General features: G+C 41.2%; 1 protein-coding gene across 14 annotated transcripts in view; it reads left to right on the forward strand.

Moving 5' to 3' along the window:
* ZNF644 (zinc finger protein 644) overlaps nt 1-20,583 on the forward strand; it is an 81,660-nt gene that overhangs the window by 19,222 nt on the left and 41,855 nt on the right. For 5 of the 14 annotated variants that reach the window (XM_058842321.1, XM_058842317.1, XM_058842319.1 and 2 more), the window contains exon 1: nt 10,399-10,535. The exons of 1 other annotated variant lie outside the window; for it this stretch is intronic. The gene's annotated coding sequence lies outside the window, so the exon portion shown is untranslated. Of the gene's footprint in view, nt 1-10,398; nt 10,536-10,572; nt 10,824-11,118; nt 11,180-15,450; nt 15,511-20,583 lie in introns of those variants that run through there. 8 more of the 14 variants (XM_058842315.1, XM_058842320.1, XM_058842318.1 and 5 more) reach the window with 4 other exon arrangements.

The following is a 20,583-nucleotide window of genomic DNA, read 5'->3' on the forward strand; positions in this document are numbered from 1 at the left end:
TACCCACAGCCGTATGTGTCACACCTACCCACAGCCGTGTGTGTCACACCTACCCACAGCTGTGTGTGTCACACCTGCCCACATCTGTGTGCCACACCTACCCACAGCCGTGTGTGTCACACCTACCCACACCCATGTGTGTCACACCTGCCCACAGCCGTGTGTGTGTGCCACACCTGCCCACATCTGTGTGCCACACCTGCCCATGACCATGTGTTCCACACCTGCCCACACCCGTGTGTGCCACACCTGCCCACAGCCGTGTGTGTGTGTCACACGTTCCCACATCTGTGTGCCACACCTACCCACAGCTCTGTGTGCCATACCTGCCCACAGCTCTGTGTGCCACACCTGCCCACAGCTGTGTGTGTGTGCCATACCTGCCCACAGCTGTGTGTGTCACACCTGCCCACAGCTCTGTGTGCCACACCTGCCCACAGCTCTGTGTGCCACACCTGCCCACAGCTGTGTGTGTGCCATACCTGCCCACAGCTGTTGGGCACCAGTTGGCCATGTGGCCCTCTGGTTAACAGTGATGTGTTCTTCATCACCCCCAGTGCAGCCTCCTCCACCTGGCCCTGGGCTGCTGTGTGCAAACACTTTGGGCTTCTTACAGTCTTCTTCCACATTTGGGAGGCCACAGCCACAAGCCAAGCCTTTTCTGGATCTTTTAACCCAGAGGAGGATCAGCTACCTTCCTTCCCAGAAGAAGAGTGACACACACCCACCACTCCCCGCCCCTTCTCTATATTGTTTGCAAAGCTAAAGGAGAGAACACTACAGATTTTGTTTCTGAGGTGAAGGACTGAGTGGGTCATCTCAGAATGGACTGAGGGACCACAGACGTGCTCACCTTCCCAGGGAGGAGACCAGCTGGCTGCTGCAGCAGGATCAGAAGGCTGGTCATGGATGAGGTTTTTAACATAAAGGTATGGGTGTGTAGGTTGTGGTTGTATGTGGTACGTGTGTACTGATGTCACATGAGTACTGGAAAGGCCTCACTTGGTATCCTGCTGCTATGGGATAGAGGTACCTATGAGATCTGGAGACCTAACACAGTGTGCAGGGACAGCCCCTGTGCACATGTTGTGATTGCCCTACCTTGATTCTCAACATCTCTGCATTCAGGAGCTCCCCCACTTGCTGCTGCCCCAGGCCATACTTTACAGGGACCCTTTTTGGCACAAGATGTACAAAGGGGGCAGAGTTCACGTATGCCTGAGGTTAGAAATGGTGGCTCCATGTCTTGAATGTTCATCCTCATTTCCAACTTGGGCCTCTTGTTAACACCACGTATCAGCTCCCTGAACTGCTATGAAGCACAATGATCTCCTGTTTCCGGGTCCTATGCAGCAAAAACTCTCAGAATATTCTCTGTGCTCTCAGAGGGCGTTTTCAGCTTCTCTGCTCTCAGCAGGCTGCAGAGCTGCTTGATCAACACAAGCTTTGACAGTCAGACATCATTAATTTTCCACAACCTACTACTTGAAACTCTTGAAAGGATGGGCTGTCACTGTTCCTCGTAGGCCTTGCTGGCCTGAATTGTCCTCTGCACTGTCCTGCTGCAGCACAGGAGGGCTGTGTGCCTCAAGCCACTGCTCTTCTCCCTTGGGCCTGAGATTTAAATTCCATCAGCTCTGTCAGGGAAAAAAAGGAATTCTCAATATAGAATGATTTCTTTTTAAAGGATGAGATAAACTGTAATGCATTAATGGTGGAAGTGATCATATACAATTCACGTTTAGTGAGTACCCATTGTCTTAAATTAATCCTAATAAGCACTGTTTTCCCCAGCATGTGCCATTTTAACAGCCACTGTGGAGAGCTCTGCTTCTTAAAACTATCACAAATGAGATGACACCCTCCTCTTTTGGAAAACATAATTGATAAAATGTGACAAAACATGGTTATTGCTTATTTGTAAATGGGATACTTTAAAAAGTACTCTCTTACATTGATTGGGTTAAATGACTTGCTGATTAAGACATCTACATGAAATATTAAACTGCCATTATCTGTGTCCCGTTAAAATTCAAAATCAGGATTTTCTTTTGTGCAGAGTAAGTAAAAACTTCTATGCTGTTTTAGAGTAGAATATAAATGTAGTAAGTAAAAGCCAGAGGTATATTTGAATGACAATTCACACATAACTTCTTAAGAAGAAATTCTAATATGCTTGGGATGGAATTAGAGGGGCACATTTGACACACTAATAGACAGATTTGAGTGCTTCCTGAGTGTTCAGATATAGCTTCTTCTGCTGAAATTCCCAAAATTATACTACTCTGCTGACTATTTCTGCTTTTACAGATACCCCATTTTTACTCTATGAATTATCTGCACGATCTAACTAAAAATACAGTTCCAAAGCTTTATCTGAGTCCATTTGCACACACTTTGTTGGAACTCAGAGCCAAGACTTTTGAAACTGGGACAAATTTTAAAACTGAACATGACCATTCTTCTAAGTTTCCTCACTCTTTCTTTTGTCTGAGAAACTTCTACTCAGCATGCATTCCAGGATACTGAAATAACTATTTTACAGTTATTTTAAATACGTAGATTTTTGTTAGTAGGAAAATTAGTGCTAGAATTTTCTTTCATAGAGCCTGGTTGAAAGCCTCAGTAAGGTCTTTGCAGTTGTTTCAATGAGCTTATAATGAGAAATTTTATGTTCATATGAGCTTCACACTAAAACCAGTAGCGGTACAATACAAGATCTGCCTGCAAATCCCAAACCTGACAGTATGTCCTGAATGAGATAATGGCAAATGAACTGCTGTTCAAAATAATTCATCTGAGAGTTTAAGTAGGATGAGATATGGAAATACTGGATGAACAAGAGAGAAGCAAAAGTTTTAATATAGCTTTTGATCATTGCACTGAAGATACTTTTTGGCAGATGAGTGGTAATGCATGTGGTCAAAGCGAGGAGCCTAAGAGATGCTCCTCTTCCTTTGGCATAAAAAGGGATTGGCAGGGAAAGGAAAAAATTAATGGGCAACAATGCTGTCATTATAATAACCTAGGTTGTACCTTGGTCTTTTATTTTTTGTTAACACACCATGCCATACACTGATTCTGTACAACCACAAAATTTAATAAATTTTTTTTTTCACAATTGCATATTAACTCTAAGACTGTGTAAAACTATCAGTTTTATGTAGTTTTTTTCCCCTCTCCTTTTTGGGATTCAATTACAAAGATGTCTGTTTTTATGCCCTGAAGATATATACTTATCCATACACTACAATATAGTCTAAAAAAGCTTTTGTAGTTTTTTTTTTTTGAGCTTTATCTCTGATGTTAGAAAACTCAGTATATTCATAATTAATTGTCTTGATCAAAATCAAACTCCTTACAATTAATAAACAAACAGAAGGTATGGCATATCAAACAGACTTTCTGCTTCTGTGATCTTACCTAAACACAAAATAAGATCCCTAGTACTTCCACATTAATAGTAGTAAAATGCTTTTTTGTTTTCTTTATTCTTCTTTAAAAATGATTGCTATGTCTTCCTGTACACAAACCTCTGGCACTTTACAAACAAAGAATAATAAAGATTTTAGTATTTATGTCAAGCATAAGGACAAGAAGGTGTGTATGTCCATGCAATGGTGAGAGAAATCAGAATTCTTGATATAGCAATTGCCTACCAGGCAGAGGAGTAGGAAATTGCAGGGAAAAGAAATCCTGCCTGGCAATGATTTTGAGGACTGACAGACACTGTTCATTTTTCAAGTGCTGCTAAAACATATGGAACTTGGTTCTAAAGGCAAAGGGTTTTGGTGAAGATGTCTTCACTTGGATCTTTGTCCTGGCTTCCATCTGGCCAGATGACTTTGAAGTACAGACATGGTGGGGGTTGGCTAGCAAAGCCCTTTCCTTCTGGGGAGGGTGTTGAAATGGTCCTTGTCTGATGGAGGTGAGTTCCCCCTGTTGTGCCACCTGTGTCCCTCACTGGACATAGAGCAGTCACAGCTTTGGAGATGGAGTGTGCCTCAAAGGAATCTTGTCACTAATTCTCCACATTGACTTTGCTCTGGTCTCTAACACATGCTGCAGCCATGGGTGTGACCCTGGTGCTAGTCACAGAGGGGGATGCAGGAAGTGGGGTGACACACCTTGGAGGAGACAGAACATGACACTCTCAGGCCTAGCGCAGTTTCCCTCTCGTCACTAGCACTCTGCCAGCATAGCTCAGTCGTGGCAAAGGTCCGGCACGTGGCCCATAGTGGTTGGAGCTGGATTCACTTGTGCAGTGACCTCTGCAAGGGAATGTTAAGGATACCAGTGTGACACCTGAAACAAGGATCTTGAAATTACTATTTCTGTCTTCTCCCTGTGTATCATTTTGGCACTATAATGTGAACTGAATAATCAGTTAAGCAGAGGTATGATAATTTATACCTATTACATCTAGGTCTTTTTCCATCATCTGATGAAGGCCAGTTTATTGCCACTGCTTTCTTCCTCTCACACTAAATTATAATTAATCAACAGATTCAGGAAGAAACTTGTTATGATTTTGTTGCTCATATCATATTTTCATATATTGATGCTTCCTGCGTGTGATGCAAATGGCAGCTCGCCAAGGCAGTGCATTGTTTTTAAGAAGTTCAGTGTTATAATGTATGGTGGTATTTTCCTACACTAATCTGCTTCCTTGTGATCTTTGAATTCTGTGAGACTTGAGCTCAGTAACTCGGATGTGAGAAGAGAGGTGGCAGATCCTCCTGAAAGGAACACAGATGTAGGCTTAGCTATTGTCTTTTTAATAGAGGATGAATTAGAATAACACCTGATGAAATAAAAAAAACCATAAGGACTAAGGTATTGATAATTAATCCAGGATTTGTAATTGATAATGTTTACTGTGGTGGTACCTGTGGAACAGCTAAGAATGGAGCCTGGTGTGCCAGGCAGGCAGTGCTGCCCCAGCAGCTGCTCCAGTCTGATCAGTGGCAGATGACAGGAACACTCCATAGTGGTGGGACTGAGAACAGGAGATGACTGTGGGAAGCTGGGAACGAGCTGCTGTCCTCACAAAAGCTGTTTTGTAATTGCAAGCACAGGCCCTACCAAGGGGAGCAGGTCTAAGCAACAGACACGGAAATCTTCGTCCCATTGCCTATGGACAGAAGCTGAGCAGTGAGAAAACAGAGTGGCAGTTGTCTTTATGTAATCTGAGCAATCTTCTCTTAGCTTCGAAATTTCAAACATTTACAAGAGTAGGACAGTTCTAAAGGCAATCCACAGTGCCAAGCAGTAATGTTTCCCTAGGCACACTGTCTAAACACCCTTCTGTTGCAAAATATTTTATTTCAGAACTACCCTTATCTTGGGATCACTGTTAAGAGAGACATAGGTTTAATGGTTAATGGTTTTAATTTTACCTATATGCTCTTGATGCTCTCTTATTATTTTACTGATAATTCTAAAAGTTTAATTCATATTGACAAAGATGACTAGAATATCTTGATTTTTAGCAGAGACTAAATTTATAAATAAAATACATTTTTTGTTCTGTCTGAAAAATAGACAAGATGAGACAATCCTCTTTAATTAGCATTGACAACTGTACCTTAAAAGAGCCTGTGAAACAAGCAAGCCAGCAAAACATGAATCAACAGCTCAAGCAGCAAAAAAAGATTAGGAAAAGTCACTTTCCCCCTTTTGGTTTTTACAATGTTGAAATAAATTAAATTGCTCCAAATAATTTTTTATTAGTTCTTCTAATATTTCAATTGAAATAATGTTGATTACTCTTTGTTGAAACAACCAGTACATTGAGTTCCTAAATTCGTGGATATTAGTGAAATCAGCATTACATCATTGTAACAAAGGCTCAGAAACTAGAAACATCTCTGTAAAGAAAAACTCGCTAGCAAGAGCAATGAAACAGATATCTTTCATACCATGTTCCTGTGTGCTTGCTTTCGTAGTTACAAGGGTCTAAAGACAAAGATAAACTTTATACATAAAGATAAGTGATTTTATTAGTACAACTATCTCACCTTAAAAAAATCCCATCAGTATATCTTAGGTACTCAAAAACTCTACTATTTCAGACTGTAGTATTGTATTTAATAAAAGATGCTACTTTTCCTTATAGAGACCATTTTTGTCTGAATTTCAATTTTGAAAATGTTATGGAAGACAACATTTCCTACCAAGGGCTATGGTATAAAGATGAAATTGAAATAGTAAATGGAGAAGGAAAATGAATGGGCTAAATGTGATGTATCCATTCCATGACAGCATTTTGTAAACCATACAGTCTTAAATTGTTCTATAACTCAAAATTATATAGCTTAATATTTTATCTGTTGTTTTGTTTGCTGTACACAGGATAACCAGAATATGTGTCAACTGAACATGAAATTTTCAAGGAATGATGTATATAGTGGCTATATTTCCATGGTGAAGCTTTTTGCATAGAGTTAATGAAGTGCTTAGGGTCCTAGGGAATTAAAGGTGCTATATAAATGTAAGAAATTATCATTAAAAAGTTTTTCCCTCCAGGCATTTGGGATTTTGCTGTATGTTACAAGGAGGCATTTGCAGTCTTCTTTCATTCAAAATGCTTCAGCTTAAACCTGTTCCAACTCTCCCTCTGCAGCTTCAGCTACAGAAACGTTTATATGAAGAAACAGTTTCTAAATTGGTTCCAGTTAATCATACTTTGCTGCTAACTTGAAAGAACCTGTCTTGGTTTAAGCTTTTTATAGGCATGTTGAAGACCAGGAGGAGCTACCAGCATCATTCTCTCGAGAGATTTTTAAGTGCTGTTTTAACCATTACAAGCGGTTGTCTGCATTGGTGGAGAAATAATACAGGACACAGCCAGAATTCCTGCAAACAAAAAGCCAGCTGTGCAGGATCTGGCTTGATTTTCAAGAATCCTATTGCATGGTTCTTTACTGGCCATACATGTTCTTTTACAGACATTAAAATGCTTCCCTGGTCCTAAAATTTGTATTTTGTGTGGACATGGAATCCCAGTTTTGTGTCACTTTGTGTCTATTTCTCATGTCTTCTTAATCCATCAGGCAACCTTTAAGATCATCTGCTATTTTTCACATACTATAAATGGCAACAGGAGTGGAATTAGGAATCTAAAAAGACTTCTGAAACCACTGGACATAATCTTTTACCACACTGCCATTTTAATGAAATATTGCATTTATGTGCTGTATTCATTCACAGCAAATGTGGATTTTCCTTTTGATCCACAGATTATGTGAACCATAAGCATTTTTAAGAGTCCACTAGTGCTAATGGAATTGGGCCTCTTAGTTCAAGTATTAAGTTGTGAGATTAAAAAATTGCTAGATATCTTTAAACTATTAACAAATTGTGGGATTTGGTAGCATTAGAACTGAAGTTCAGGTTTTCTTATGCTAAGCATTTTACTTGTTCACAATAGATGTGAAATATAAGAAAACACTGCATCTTCTTCTTTGTACGGAATTTGGTGGTTTCCTTAAGTTATTAGTTGCAGAAATGAAGCAAGAATTGCTGTTCCTTAAATCTTACCTTGTATGGGATAAAATTATTTTGAATAAATGTGATGACCTTAAAATTATTGTGTGCAATAAAATATATTATTTTCAGCTAGAAGCATAGGGGTAGTATTAATATTTGCTTTTTCACATTTTTGTTTGTATTTTGGTTAGCATGGAGCACATAAGATGTAAGACTCTTAGAAAGAATCTGTGGATTGTACAAGATGGTGATGTTTCTTGTGTTTAAAAGCAGTGGAAAAACTGTCCTTACAAGCTCCAAAATAATTAGAACTCGATTTTATAAATGTGTATTTTCAGAAAACAAGCTTAATTCTCAGAAGAATAATATTAGCACTCATTAGGGGACTGAATGCTTTGGGGTACTGTTAATGAAATTCATAGCCTTTTGCCTGTGGGCTATCAGTTTGAATTCAGTCTAACTCAGTGGAGATTGAAAATTGGCCTATTTAATGGCCTTTTAGTCATCTCTAATGAGTTGAGTTTGGTGGGTCTCAGTCCCACAACATAAACCACTCACACTGCCTTCTCCTAACTGGCAAGCTCCAGAGAAACCCCTGAATTTAATGGATTTTGGGGAAAATTAGCCTCTGGTACCATGGAGAAAAAGCAAAGAAAAGCAAAAGCTGTGATAGACGATGGTTACATGAGCACTAACACACACATTATTTTTAAGTGTGGAATATATAGTGATATATAAAGTTTATAAATTAGCAAATTAGCTGAGCACGTGGCATATGTTGCCACACAGCTACACTGATTGTAACATGACAAAGACTCCCAAAGGGGATATCTACACCTGTGCATAAGATCTTGGCAACACATTAAATGTTTAAATGCCTCTGGGATTTGCTTTTGTCAGAAAAAAAATAGGATCAGAACAGATATCTGGGAATTTGGATAGTAACTGCAGCTACAGAAAATTATGCTGAAAACAATTATTACCTAGTGTGCCTTCATTACTTCACAGCAGTCAAATGCTTCTATATTTTTCTTACAGATATGTAACTTAATATTAAAAATCATATTAGTAATATTTACAGGATCCTGTAGAGAATATATGCCAGTTTTATTTATCCATATCATAACAGAACCGTTCCTAATGTCTAACTGAAATTTCTCAGTACAGTTTAAAGCTGTTATGTTTAGCCTTGTCTGCAGTGAACAATGGATTTTTCCGCCCATGGTCTTTTATTCTTTAGACCAAAAAAATCTCACACGTTCCTATTTTCAATTAGGGTCACATCTTTTAAAATGGTGACATTTCCCCCCGTCTTCCTTGTACTGTCTTCTACTGGAAGTTTTTGAAAGAAATTTTTCTTGAAATGCAGAGGCCAAATCTGAACATACAGATGAGGCTTCACCAGTATTAAAGATGAGGAATTCTTCCTATGTCCTAGATATGACAGTTCTGTTTACGCATCTCTCTGTACTGCAGCTTTTTTCATAACGGTGTGACATTGTTGATGCATGTTCAGTTTGTGATTTACTCTGATCCCCAGCCCCTTTTCTGTAAACCTGGTGTTTATTCATCTGTTCCCAGTCTTGCAATTGTGCAATTGTTATTTGCCAGCTTAAATGTTGAAGCTGGCACTTGTATTTATTTAGTTGCATCATATTTCTGCAACTATTTTTTCAGGAAGACTTTAAATTCTTTTCTTTTGCTGTAACATGCTTCCAGCTCTGCCAGTTTGGCACTGTTGGCAAATCCAATCCATGTAAACTGCATTTTGTCACTCATATAATTAGACTTGGTACCACACTCGGTACGTACCCACCTGCAGCGAACCACATTTGCTGTTGTGCTATTTGTCACAGTGAAACGTTGCTGATGTAATTTTGCACCACTGCAGTTATTTCATTATGTTATCTCTTTTGCTTGCTCAATTAAGACTTCTCTGAGATGGTGTCAAAAATCTTACTCAAGTCAAGCCATAACCAACCGAGCACTACTCACATCCAAGGCCCGTTATCCTGTCACAGCTAGGGACGAGTTTGGTTTGATGTGATTCTTTTGACAAATCTATGTTGGCTGTAACTTATCACTTCATTAGCTATCATGTACTTAAAGATGTGTGATTATTTGCTTCAGTACTTTTCTGGGAATAGAAGCTGGAATGATTGACAGTGCTTGGCTCTACCTATTCCCCCCTTTTGAATGACAAGTGTCGTGTCTTTCCTCTTCCTCTCTCCTGGTATCTGTTGTCTAGCTGACCACCGCTCACACCTCTAACGTTGCCTTTAGCAGCTTCTCACTCTAGTATGGAATCCCCCGGGCTCAGCAAGTCTGAAAGGAAAAAATTAACTCATCTAAGCAGTCTCTATGCACTTAGCATTCTCCCCTTGCTCCGGGAGAATTCCGTCTGTGAGCCGGGGTTTGCTTCCGCAGCATTAATCTGAGGGAGAGAATGGCACCGAACGTGTCTTTCTGTCATCTCGTGGCTTCCCGCCCCCCCGGGCCGTGCCCGCTGGCTCAGGTTCCCCGCGTCCCCTGGCACCGTCCGCAGCAGCCTGAGCCTGCCTCTGCCTCCCCGCTGGCTCGGGAGCGCTCCGCCGCAGATCCTGCCGCACCTGACCTGGTTTCCCAGGCCTGTGGGAAGGGCCGCCCGCCCCCGCGCGCGGCGGAGGTGAGGGGAGCCCGCAGGGCGGGTGGCGGCCGCGCTGGCAGCCGGCGTCGAGCGCCGGGCGCGTTCAGGGAGCCGCCCGCGGGGCCATTTCCTCCGCGCGCGGGGGGAGCCTTTCCTCACTGCGAGCCCGCGGGGCCGCGCCCGGGACCGGGAAAGGCGCGCGCCTGCCGCGGCGGGGAGGGGGCGCGCGCTCCCCGCGGGGGAAGGGAGAGGATGCCGTGCGCGTGCGCCCTTCGCACGGCGTGGGGCGCGTGCGCGCGTGTGTGCGTGTGCGTGTAGCCGCGCGCGGAGCGGCGGGGCGGTCGGGCGGCTTGCGCGATGACGTCACGACGGTGCGCGCAGGACGTAACCCCGGCGTGACGCACAGCCCGGCGAGCCCGTGAGTTTCCCGTTACGATTTATTTTTTTGTATCGCGCCCCCGCCGCCCCCGCCCGGCCGCGGGGTGAAGGGGGAGAGCGGGAGGCGCAGGGCCCCGCCGGTCGGAGGGCGCGGGCCGGGCCGAGCGGAGCCCACCCAATCCGGGCCGAGCCGGGTCGGGCCGGGCCGGCCGCCCTAGCGGCGGGTGGCGGAGCGGGCGGCTCTGCCCCATCCTGCCGCATCGGGAACATGGCGGCCACCTCCGACCTGGTGCGGCACCGCGGGTCGGCCGCAGCCGCCCGCGCCGCGGTAAGTGGCCGGGCCGGGGCGGCGGCTTGGCGGAGGTCGAGCAGCCGCGGCAGGCGCTGCCCTCCCCGGCCCTTCCTTTTCCAGCTCGCCTTGTCGCCTCTCTCCGTACCCTCAAGCGCCCCTCGCCACCCCCCCGAGCCGGAGAGCGGCGTTCCCGGTGCCCCGGCCGGGCGGGACACAAAGGGCTGTGTCGAGGAGGGTTTTGTTCGGTCACATGAAGCGGCGCAGCCAGTGAGCGCGGAGCGGGGAGGGGGAGCGGGGCGGCCGCCATTGCCAGGCGCGGAGGAGCTGGGCCACCCGGGGCCGCCGCTCGGGGCCTGGGGCCGGGCCGGCGGCAGCGCGGCCGCGGGAGCCAGGTAATGCCCCGCGGGCGGGGGCGGCCGGGCGGGACAATGCCGTCGCTCGAGGGTGGCCGGGGTCACCCTGGGAGGCCCACAGGCGTCCGTGCCCTGCCGCCGCCCGCCCCGGCGGGTCCCGCAGGGCCGCCTGTGCTCCGCCGCGCGTCTCCCTGCTGCGGGTCTCGGCCGCGCTGCTCCACTAAGCTGGCGGCCAGCCCGAGAAAGGTTCTGCTGCCGTCCTGGGACAGGGGGAACGTGCGCTCCTCACCCTCCCCTTCGTTCCCCTCCTGCTCGGTGTGGAGAGGTTCTGAAGCGCCTGGTGTCGGTACAAAGGGCTGGCGAGATCCCGGCCCGCCGCGGCGCTGGCCGGTGTGGCCCCGGGAGCGGTGGTAGAGCTCCCGGCGCAGAGGTGGTTCACAGCAGCGAGGGAAAAGTTACCAGTGCAGGTATCAAAGTCGTATGTTCGGGCTCCCAGCAGCTTCAGGATCTGGCGGTTTCTATGACAAAGTTTGTGTTACCAGCTTGCAGTGATGAGCATCATCTTGACAAATCGAACTTGTGTGAAATGTAGAAAGTTTTTTTCTTCTTATGGCTTGTGTGTAACCTTCAGCTTGTTGGCAATGCCTCTGTCGTGGTAGAGTGGTCTGTAAACTGACAGATCAAGTGGTAATGGAAAACAAGTATTATATATCAAAATAGGTTTCCATCAATGCTGTACAGCTCTAGCCCTTTAAGCAAAACCTCATTTGCGGTGATACTCTGATTCCTGCCCCCCTTTCCAGCACATAATTTATTTATGAAGATTGTGTCATGGAACTTTGCTTTCAAACACATATGAGGAATGAATGTGCACCAGATTCTAGAGTGAGAAGTTATTTCATATTGTATAGAATAATGAATTAACATATTTATTAATTGACAGGGTTTTTAAATACAAGTTGCAACATAATTTTTGATTCAAATGATAAAACAAATTTTAAAGAGAAGATTCTTCACAGTGGAGGGTGAAGTGCTTCAGAGTTTTGGTAACTTAATTTGATTCTTCTGTGTAGAACTCTTTACTGCCTGACTTGTGCAAGGTTGGTGATTTGAGGACAAAATAAATGAACTGATTGGACAATGCAGAATAAATCTGGGGAAGCTTTTAGTGGGTCATTTAGGTGCAGAGAAAATGCAGCAATTTTCTTATTGGAGAGGAGTTTAAGCAGAGTGCATCAAAGAGCAGTGCACTGTGACAATCCTGTTACACTGACTTAGAATCAGAGCTGATGTTGCAAACCTGTATAATGTAACTGCAGATGGATATGGTGCAGAGTTATACAAGAATTACAGTGTGAATTGAAATTCATAATCTTGAGAGTATCTTCTTAGAATAGTTTCTTCTGATGTTTGCAACAGATTTCATTTTTACTAAAAAGAGCTACCCAAGGAACAGCAATTTTGTAGAGAAAAACACCCATAATGTCACCAAAAAGACTTGACTTGTCTTTTTATGCATTTTTTTCTCTTTTGATCAGTCTGCATGGTTTTTGTTGGGTTTTTTTTTGTTTTTTGTTTTTTTTTTTTTAATTAAAAAAAGTCCTGGGCAAATATCACAAAAAAAAAAAAAATTGTAAAAAAGAACCCCAAACCAATCAACCAAGGGTGTACTACTGACTTTTTTTTTTTCTTAAAGGTTCATGAAGTCCAGTGTCTGATTTATGCTTAGTAGCATTAGGAGGAATGTGCCTAGGAAAGTATGAAAGTTCTTAATGCAGAAAGGGAGTTGAACTCTCAGCAGGTGACCTGGCTAGTAGGAGATCAAGGCACTGACTGCTTGGAGCATCTTTGTGAGATCATTTAATAGAGAAAAGATTGATGGAAATAGGAGTATCCGTAGATGAATAAACAGGATCTTAAACAAGAATGGCAATACCTTTGACTTTAAAATAACTGAATTTCATATAGATGCTGAATGTCAGTGGAATTTCTTGAGTAATAGTTTGTGCTTATGCTTGCAATTGCTAGCACAGCCTACTAGTGTGTATTCTTTTTTAATTCAAGCCTTTTCAAGTCACTTATGGAGAAAATGGAACTGGAAAAGGAATAAAATTCTTGATGGTAATAAAGCACACACATGCTTACACACAGTTGCTAGTTTCAAACACTTTCAGGCTTTTAAAAGCTCTGAGAACTTAAAACTGGAGAAAATACAGAATGGTTATGTCACTTGCTCTGCAGTTTCACCTGAAGTTGGTTTGAAGTAAAGGTTTTTGAACAGCTGCTGATTCACTGTGACAGAAACACCATCCTCATATTTTTACATTTTCAAACAACTTTTTATCTTTAGCAAAGTTCAAGTGATGTGGCTATCAGAGGGCTGCCTTAAGACACTTGTTTTATTCCCTTTTTTCTTTTAGTACCAAATGCATTGCTCCAAGGTTAGTTACTACAAGCCACATTCAATTAGTTTCCTTTGTGCTTTGGATTGCAGAGCATTTTGTATTATGTATCCAGAGATTGGGAAAATGACAATAAAACTGAACAATGTTGCACTCACTTAAATTGATTTTAAGCCTGGGTAAACTTGGCATAACCTCCAAAGCCAGATTTGTTCAGAGGAACATAATGTCCGCTCTACTGAGAGTGTAAAGGAATTCCTGGTGAAATAAACCAAAACCAGTTTGTCTTGTCTGAAAATCGATTGATTGGTCTTCTTGAGCACTTTGCCTGTAAGCCAAATCTATAAGCTGTTTTTTGTTAATTAACATTTTTCTTGCTGCATTTTTTTATGAATGTAGATGCAAACTTCATATTGGTACTGCATAAAGCGCTTAAGTTACCTGTGGAAATTGTGATTGTTGGTCACTCTGTCTGATGTATGTAAAGATACTGTCAGAATGAGTTAAAGGATTTCATACCTTTGTGGTATCATGAAAAAATATCCTTATGCCTAATTAACAAACAAAAAAAACAAACCCTGAAAAATCCAGACAGAAAGCTTGCATAAACTTCAATGCTTGTATACACTGTGCCCTTTAGATCAGTTAATATGACCCTTTCATGCAAGCAGTGATGGTAGAAGGCATGCCCACCTAGTTCACAGAATTGTAGAAAAGCGCTTTGATGGCAAGGATGTGAAATGGCCACATAAAAACAGATGCAAATGCCATGCACCTCTCCAGTGCAGTGTTCCTTTGGGATGTAATTTGATGCTCAAATCACAGTTCTTCAGCAAGAAAGACCATGTAATAAGTTTGCATAAACTTCTAATATGTGTTGTTTTTAAAATTTGAAAGAGCATGATAGACTCTGTTACTTACCTAGTCTGCAGTTGAGTGTTGTGTAGTGAATCTTGGTACCAAGTCTACCCAGAATCTATAGGATTTACCCTTAGTGGTAGAGGAGAAAGGAGCAAGCTTTTTTAAAATTTCATAATGAAATATATTATAAAATAATGTAATATAAAATAATTTCTTTTAAATCCAGTTGTGCTGCCTTTCTGTCACTGTTCAACTGTATACAGCAGCTATTAGGTTGACAAAATGTTGCAGCCGTTCCCTTGCACTGCCAGTGAGGTTAAATGGGGGAAGACAGTGGCTTAACAGTGTTTATGTGTGTTTTGGTTACACTAAATGTTAACTGATATCATACTTTTGTGCAAATTTGGGATTACAGAGACCTCTCACTTCAGTAGTAGTAATTGTGATGCTCCTGGTATGGGAACTGATGGTTCATATTAAATCCAGATACTGGAAATAGAATTCTCTAGTTGATGCTTATTGATTGATATTGAGTGCTTTGTCTTACAAGTAATTAACTAGTTTAAGGATGATGGGATATTTAGTAATTCAGTATTTCTTGAAACTTAATCCAGTTTATGCAAAGTTCATGCTCAAATTGGAATAAAGGTTAGATGTCTGGGTTTAGGAATATTTCAGGCCTATTGTTAGTGTGTTGTAACTGCAGTATGCTGAATGCTACAAGTTAGATACTTATCATACTTAGTGTCCCTTTTTTTCTTCATAAAGGGACATATTGTTTGAATGATTGTGTTTGTATGAATGATTTGTATTTTTTGCTTGCCTACTTGATAATGTTGGTTTTAACAAAACAGTAGAACAGGAGAGAGGCTGCATTTTGGGAAACAGGATGGGAGGAATTAAAGGTGCCTTATGGATTGGTCCAATTGTAGCTGAATTCATGAATCGAGATCATCTTCCCTGTTTTCTGGACCGACTGTTAGCACCCATTTGTAAAAGTACTTTTCACAGCAAATGATCTCTTGTGTAATTTACCTTTATTTACAGGCTTTTACCTGATGCAGCCATTTTTAATTGGAGTGAAAGACAAGGAACTCCTTAGCAAATGTAAGCATTGAAATGTAGTAATGAATCCCTCTGCCTGCCTTTTCACAGAAGAATATTTTGGTACGTTGATGGCGCTTTATCCCATCTACTTTCCCAGTGTGGCTGTTTGGGAGGGACAGGGGTGAGTTTTCCAGAAAAGGCATACAACAGGAGGTCAGGCAACTGCTTTTGAAAAACTCACCCTTGTATCTGCTTGTCAAGTGTGGCAGCTCTGAAGCTGCTGCTTGCTACTGCTGGTAGGAAGTGACTGGTGTCTGTTACTTGCCTGGCTGGAGTCAGTGGGGTGATAGGTGGCGGTTATGGTTTAGGGTTTTCATTGGTTTGGTTGGGGTTGGGTTATTTTTTTTGAGTGTACTGGCTGACAGTTTGTTTTTTTTGTATTTTAGCTTCAATTTTTATTTTCTGGAGTGGTTGTCCTCAGTGTATTTCTGCTTGTTTGTTTCTGCTTCTACTCAGCTCTCCCAGGAACACTATGTGATATAATTTTTGATGCTTGCTTTTGGAAAGCCCTTAATGTTTATAATGTTGCTGATAACCTTTCTTTATCTTCAGATGTGGGCATATACAAGTTTTGTGACTGTAGAGTTTCAGGAACTGTCTCTGATATTAACTTAGTTTTCTGGATTTATCTTTCTCTGTCAGAAGAGTTTGGAAATTTATAGAATTTGTATCCTAAAATTAGGCCCCCAATAACCCAAAGAGTGGTTGTAGGTTGTTGTATTTATTATTTTGTTTATACTTATGTGGGTTATTGTATTTATGCATATAAGAATATTGTGTATTCTTACGAATATCCGTAGGAGCCTTCACCAAAGACACTGGATTCTGTGTTCTCCCCTGTGATAAGTGGTAGGGAGGGCACAGAAGTGGAGTATTATTTTCCAACAGCTGTATTTTTGTTGTTGCTACTGAGTCGACTTGGTATTAGAAACAATATTTTCAACAGAGGACAGGCTCTGCCTGCAAACTTCCAATATAACTTTTTTTTCTTTACACCGAAGTGCTGGGTTTTTTGTTTTAATACCATAGCTGTGAGCGTATCTTCTGTGAGAAAGTCTTGCTTGTGTGTGTGCTATCACAGGGAGTGGGAAGTGGCAGTTCTGCAGCTGGCTTCCCGCAGTTCTCTCCCACACTGAAGTGAGTACTCTGCCCTCTTTTGCTTCCTTTTTCTTAACATACTTATTGCCATATTGAAATCACCTGATCTTTTGTGTTCTTGGGCAAAACTTTGAAACTGACAATCTGTGGCATGTAGTGAAAATAACTGCACTGTGTATGAATTGTTGTGAATATTAGCACTCTGAAATTACTTCTAAAACTGTTTCTTGTCTTGTAGAAAGTTGAGAACAAAATGGCAGTTAGAACTCCCTAATCAGGTAGTTATTAACAAAAAAATACGTTGTGACAGGTTTTTTTTTCTGGGGTAAAAGAGGGAAGATAAGTTGGGGAGACATGTGATGGTGAATTAACCTAGATAAGCTGCAGTGAAAAAATTAGAAGGGTTTGGAGCAATTGCAGAATAGGACGGAGTAGAACTTGCATGCCTGGATTGCAAGTTGAGCTGAAATGCTGCAGAAACTGAGGTGGAAAGGTTGCTTGTGTTGTTACGTAAACCAAAGATAGTAGGTACTGTCCATGGTCTTTCTAGATCTTTGCTTTGGGGAAGCTATTGAATGTTTGTTTTATTTGACTTGTTTTCTTACAAAAGTGATTTAGGATAGTGATTGTCTTTTTCTGTGTCCTGGTAAAGCCTTGGCTATGTTGGACAATAGTGACTCAAGTGATGAAAAGTAGTAGACTTGTTGGTGAGCTGCTTCAGCATGAATTCTTAGAGACCCCTTTCCTTTTGTTAATATTTTGGAGTAAGGTAGGTACATCACTGGTGTTCTGTGCTATATTCCCCTAAATGCCCAGCCCTTGTTCCCAAACTCTGGAGGTTGTGAGAGTTGCCGAGGACATTCAGTATGATTCTCACTGCTGTACATGTGGCTAAAAGAGCTGGTGGATGAGAGAGGTTGTTTCTTTATTGGCATGTGTGAGATTTGGAGAGGAAGAGGAGCAGCTTGTCCAGAAAAAAATTGTTCTCTAGATATCACTCTACCACAGTGGTAAGACTACTATTGCTTTTCTATGTTTTACCAGCAGTAATGAGCACTAGAAGGCATAACGTATTTTTACACAAAGGAGAGTGCAAAAAATAGAAATGATGCTTGGGAGAAGCCATCCAGGTTGCTATATAACTGAAACATCACAGTATTTCTAAAAATACCATATAGCTACTGTGAGCATTCATTTTTAGAAATGTCTTTTAGACACTAAAAACAGCTTTGGAATTTGCTTTTCATTTTTTAGTCCAGTGAAGTGTTACCAGAAGTCAGCAGAGATATGATGACTTGTTTATTAAGGAATTATGTCAAGAACAAATAAGCAGTTATGTTTCTTTGTTTGTATATATTTACAGATATTTATCAGCATTTGTATATGGGTAAACAAAAGTTGAAATACTGTGTTTTGGAACATCATACAAAGTTCTAAAGGAAGGCAATATTTAGGATAATGTACTGACACTGCATAAAATTGAAGGCATCCAGGTTCTGTAGTCTCTTCAGTTCAGCTATGTCCATTAGGAAATTTGAGAGATGAGTATCAACTCATCTCTTTTTTTTTTTTTTTTGCACAAGAAGTACTGCAGTATCACAGCAGGACCTTCCTTCGTGTCATTTGGAGCATTAATGATGAGTTCATTTTTGTATTTTGGGGTTTTTTTGCTTGTGGAGGCATTTAGAGAAAAGTAGGTTTGTTTGATTTCTGCAAGGTGATCGCTTTCATCTTCAGGATACTGGGTGCTGTTTTAAATAAAGTTCTATTTAATATATTTCTAGTAACTTGGCTTTAGGTCCATCAAGTTAACTACTCCTGATGCATAAGTTTTCCAAGGATGTAAATATAAAGGAGGGAGGATTAATTAATGATCACCTGTGTTGTGGTTTCCATGATCTTCTTTGATCAAAGTTTTCTTCCACCTTCGTGATACTAATACTAGGAGCTAAGGTGTTTTTGTGCAAAGTAATATCTCTGTGATTTCACTTTTGTTCTGACAGATAGTTTTACCTTAACTTTTCTCCCATTTTTAAAGTAATTTTCCAGAATGCCATTTTCAGGAAAAAAAGAGTGCTCTGGTTTTTCCCTGCTCGAGGCTGTTCTTTTTCTTCATGTTTTCTGTCTCTTTAGATTCATTAGCGTTTCTTCCCGTCCTTAAAGGAGATTTTAGCATTCAGAAATAAAAAACAAACCTATATGATGTTAAATCAGCAGCTATTTGAAAAAAAATGCAGTACTATTAACGTTACCAATACTTTTCCACAGGACAATCCTGTTTGTGTAAAAAACCCACCTCACTTCCCACCCACCCCCCCAACCCCAAAAAAACCTGCCCTGACCAGAAAACAAAAAAAACCTCCACCCCAGAATCCTCTTGGCTTTTCAAGACTAAAGTACAAATCCAAGTGTTTTGTGGCTGCCTATACCTCATAAAAAAAACCAAAGATATAAATTTCACTGTTTTCCTCTAAATACAGTAAATTCCGAACAGTTTTCTGGTTCAAGGAAGAGCTTTGCTAGGATATTCTGAAGGCTTAATTTTGGAGAGGTTCACCTGTTCTGTGCTGTAACTTCCTTCGTTTTCTGTTTTATTTGTTCTTGGAATTTCTTTAGTTTTGTGAATCTGAGGATAAAGACAGGTTATTTCTTACGTTTTTAACAATATCATGTATTTCTGTACTTTATCAGCGTTCTGCAGTCATTCATGGCTCTTGTTTTCTCTGAAGCTGTTTATAAAGTTGATTAAGTAGGTGTTGAGTAAGTTCTGAACTTTCTTATCAGAATTGCTTTATTTAGGTATGCTTCTGTATGTTGTCTTTGAACTTTAGGGAAAGTTATGCTTGTTCCTTTTATCCAATTAAACCAGATTTCATATTCATACATGTTCTCTCAAAATTTAAGCGTTAGGTATATTTTCTTCAGTGTTTCAGTGGAAAACAAACATGAGGTCTTGAAGTCGAACTTGGATGCTTACAAAATTCACAACAATGAGGAAACATAGTAGCTCTGGGGCCAGTCAGTAGGCAAATAGTCAGCTATATTTATGGGCCCAAAAGAAGGCACAGAACCTCTGTTGATGTAGAACACTAAGCTTTTGGGACATGTTAGTCATTGTGAATTTATGAAACCTTTAAACAAGGTATTCAGGGTTATTTTATTTTAACTGTGAATGACCAAAACAATGGCAAAATTTCCTTTATCTTTGGTGCTGATTTTGGTTTGTTTTAAGAAGCTTTGTTGCTACTGTGAATAATACAAGCTGTTTACTTGCTAGAAGGAAATATTTCTGTCTTGGGGTTATTTCCTTTTTAGGATGGTAGATATACAAGTTTTGATTAAAAAAATCTTGTCTACGTTCTGAAACAGAGTAATGATGTGAATGACTTGTGCCATTTATGCTCTTTGATTTTCTGCAATCTTAGCCCATGCAGATCCAGTTCTTTTGTGCTATCCTAGTAATCCAGTGTAAAGCATATGAAACAGTCTTAGACTATCTCTTGTCTCTTCTGTTTCTTGAGCTGCTTTTGAAAGTTTGGTTGGGAAACCTGCTCTGGTTAGGAAAACTGACTAATCAAGTGTAGATTCTTCATCTCCAACTGGATGAGATGCCTAAGGACAGCCAATGGGCTGGATATGCACAGGTGAGGATAACTGGTGTGGCATTCTGGAAATACTAAGTTTTTCCATTTCGCTTTATGTGTTTGGAAGAACTAATTCAAATAGCAAAAGAATCAACGATTTTAAGCTTTTGCCTGAAAGAAAAGGAGGTGAACAAGTCTACAAGCATTTAAAGGGTTCAAGGCTGAAAAGAGAAAGATTAATGAAATCCTAATCTTGAAGTGAAGCCTGCACAGAACTGCTGCATCTTCTGCAATATCTCTCATGGAGACTCCATAAATGTTTATTAAACAGTTTAGAAAGTAGACCTCAAAGTACTACATAACTAGAGTCGAGTCCTTCAGGTAGATCTTG

This window comes from Poecile atricapillus, chromosome 7 (genome assembly GCF_030490865.1).
Source record: "Poecile atricapillus isolate bPoeAtr1 chromosome 7, bPoeAtr1.hap1, whole genome shotgun sequence".
Lineage (NCBI taxonomy): Eukaryota > Metazoa > Chordata > Aves > Passeriformes > Paridae > Poecile > Poecile atricapillus.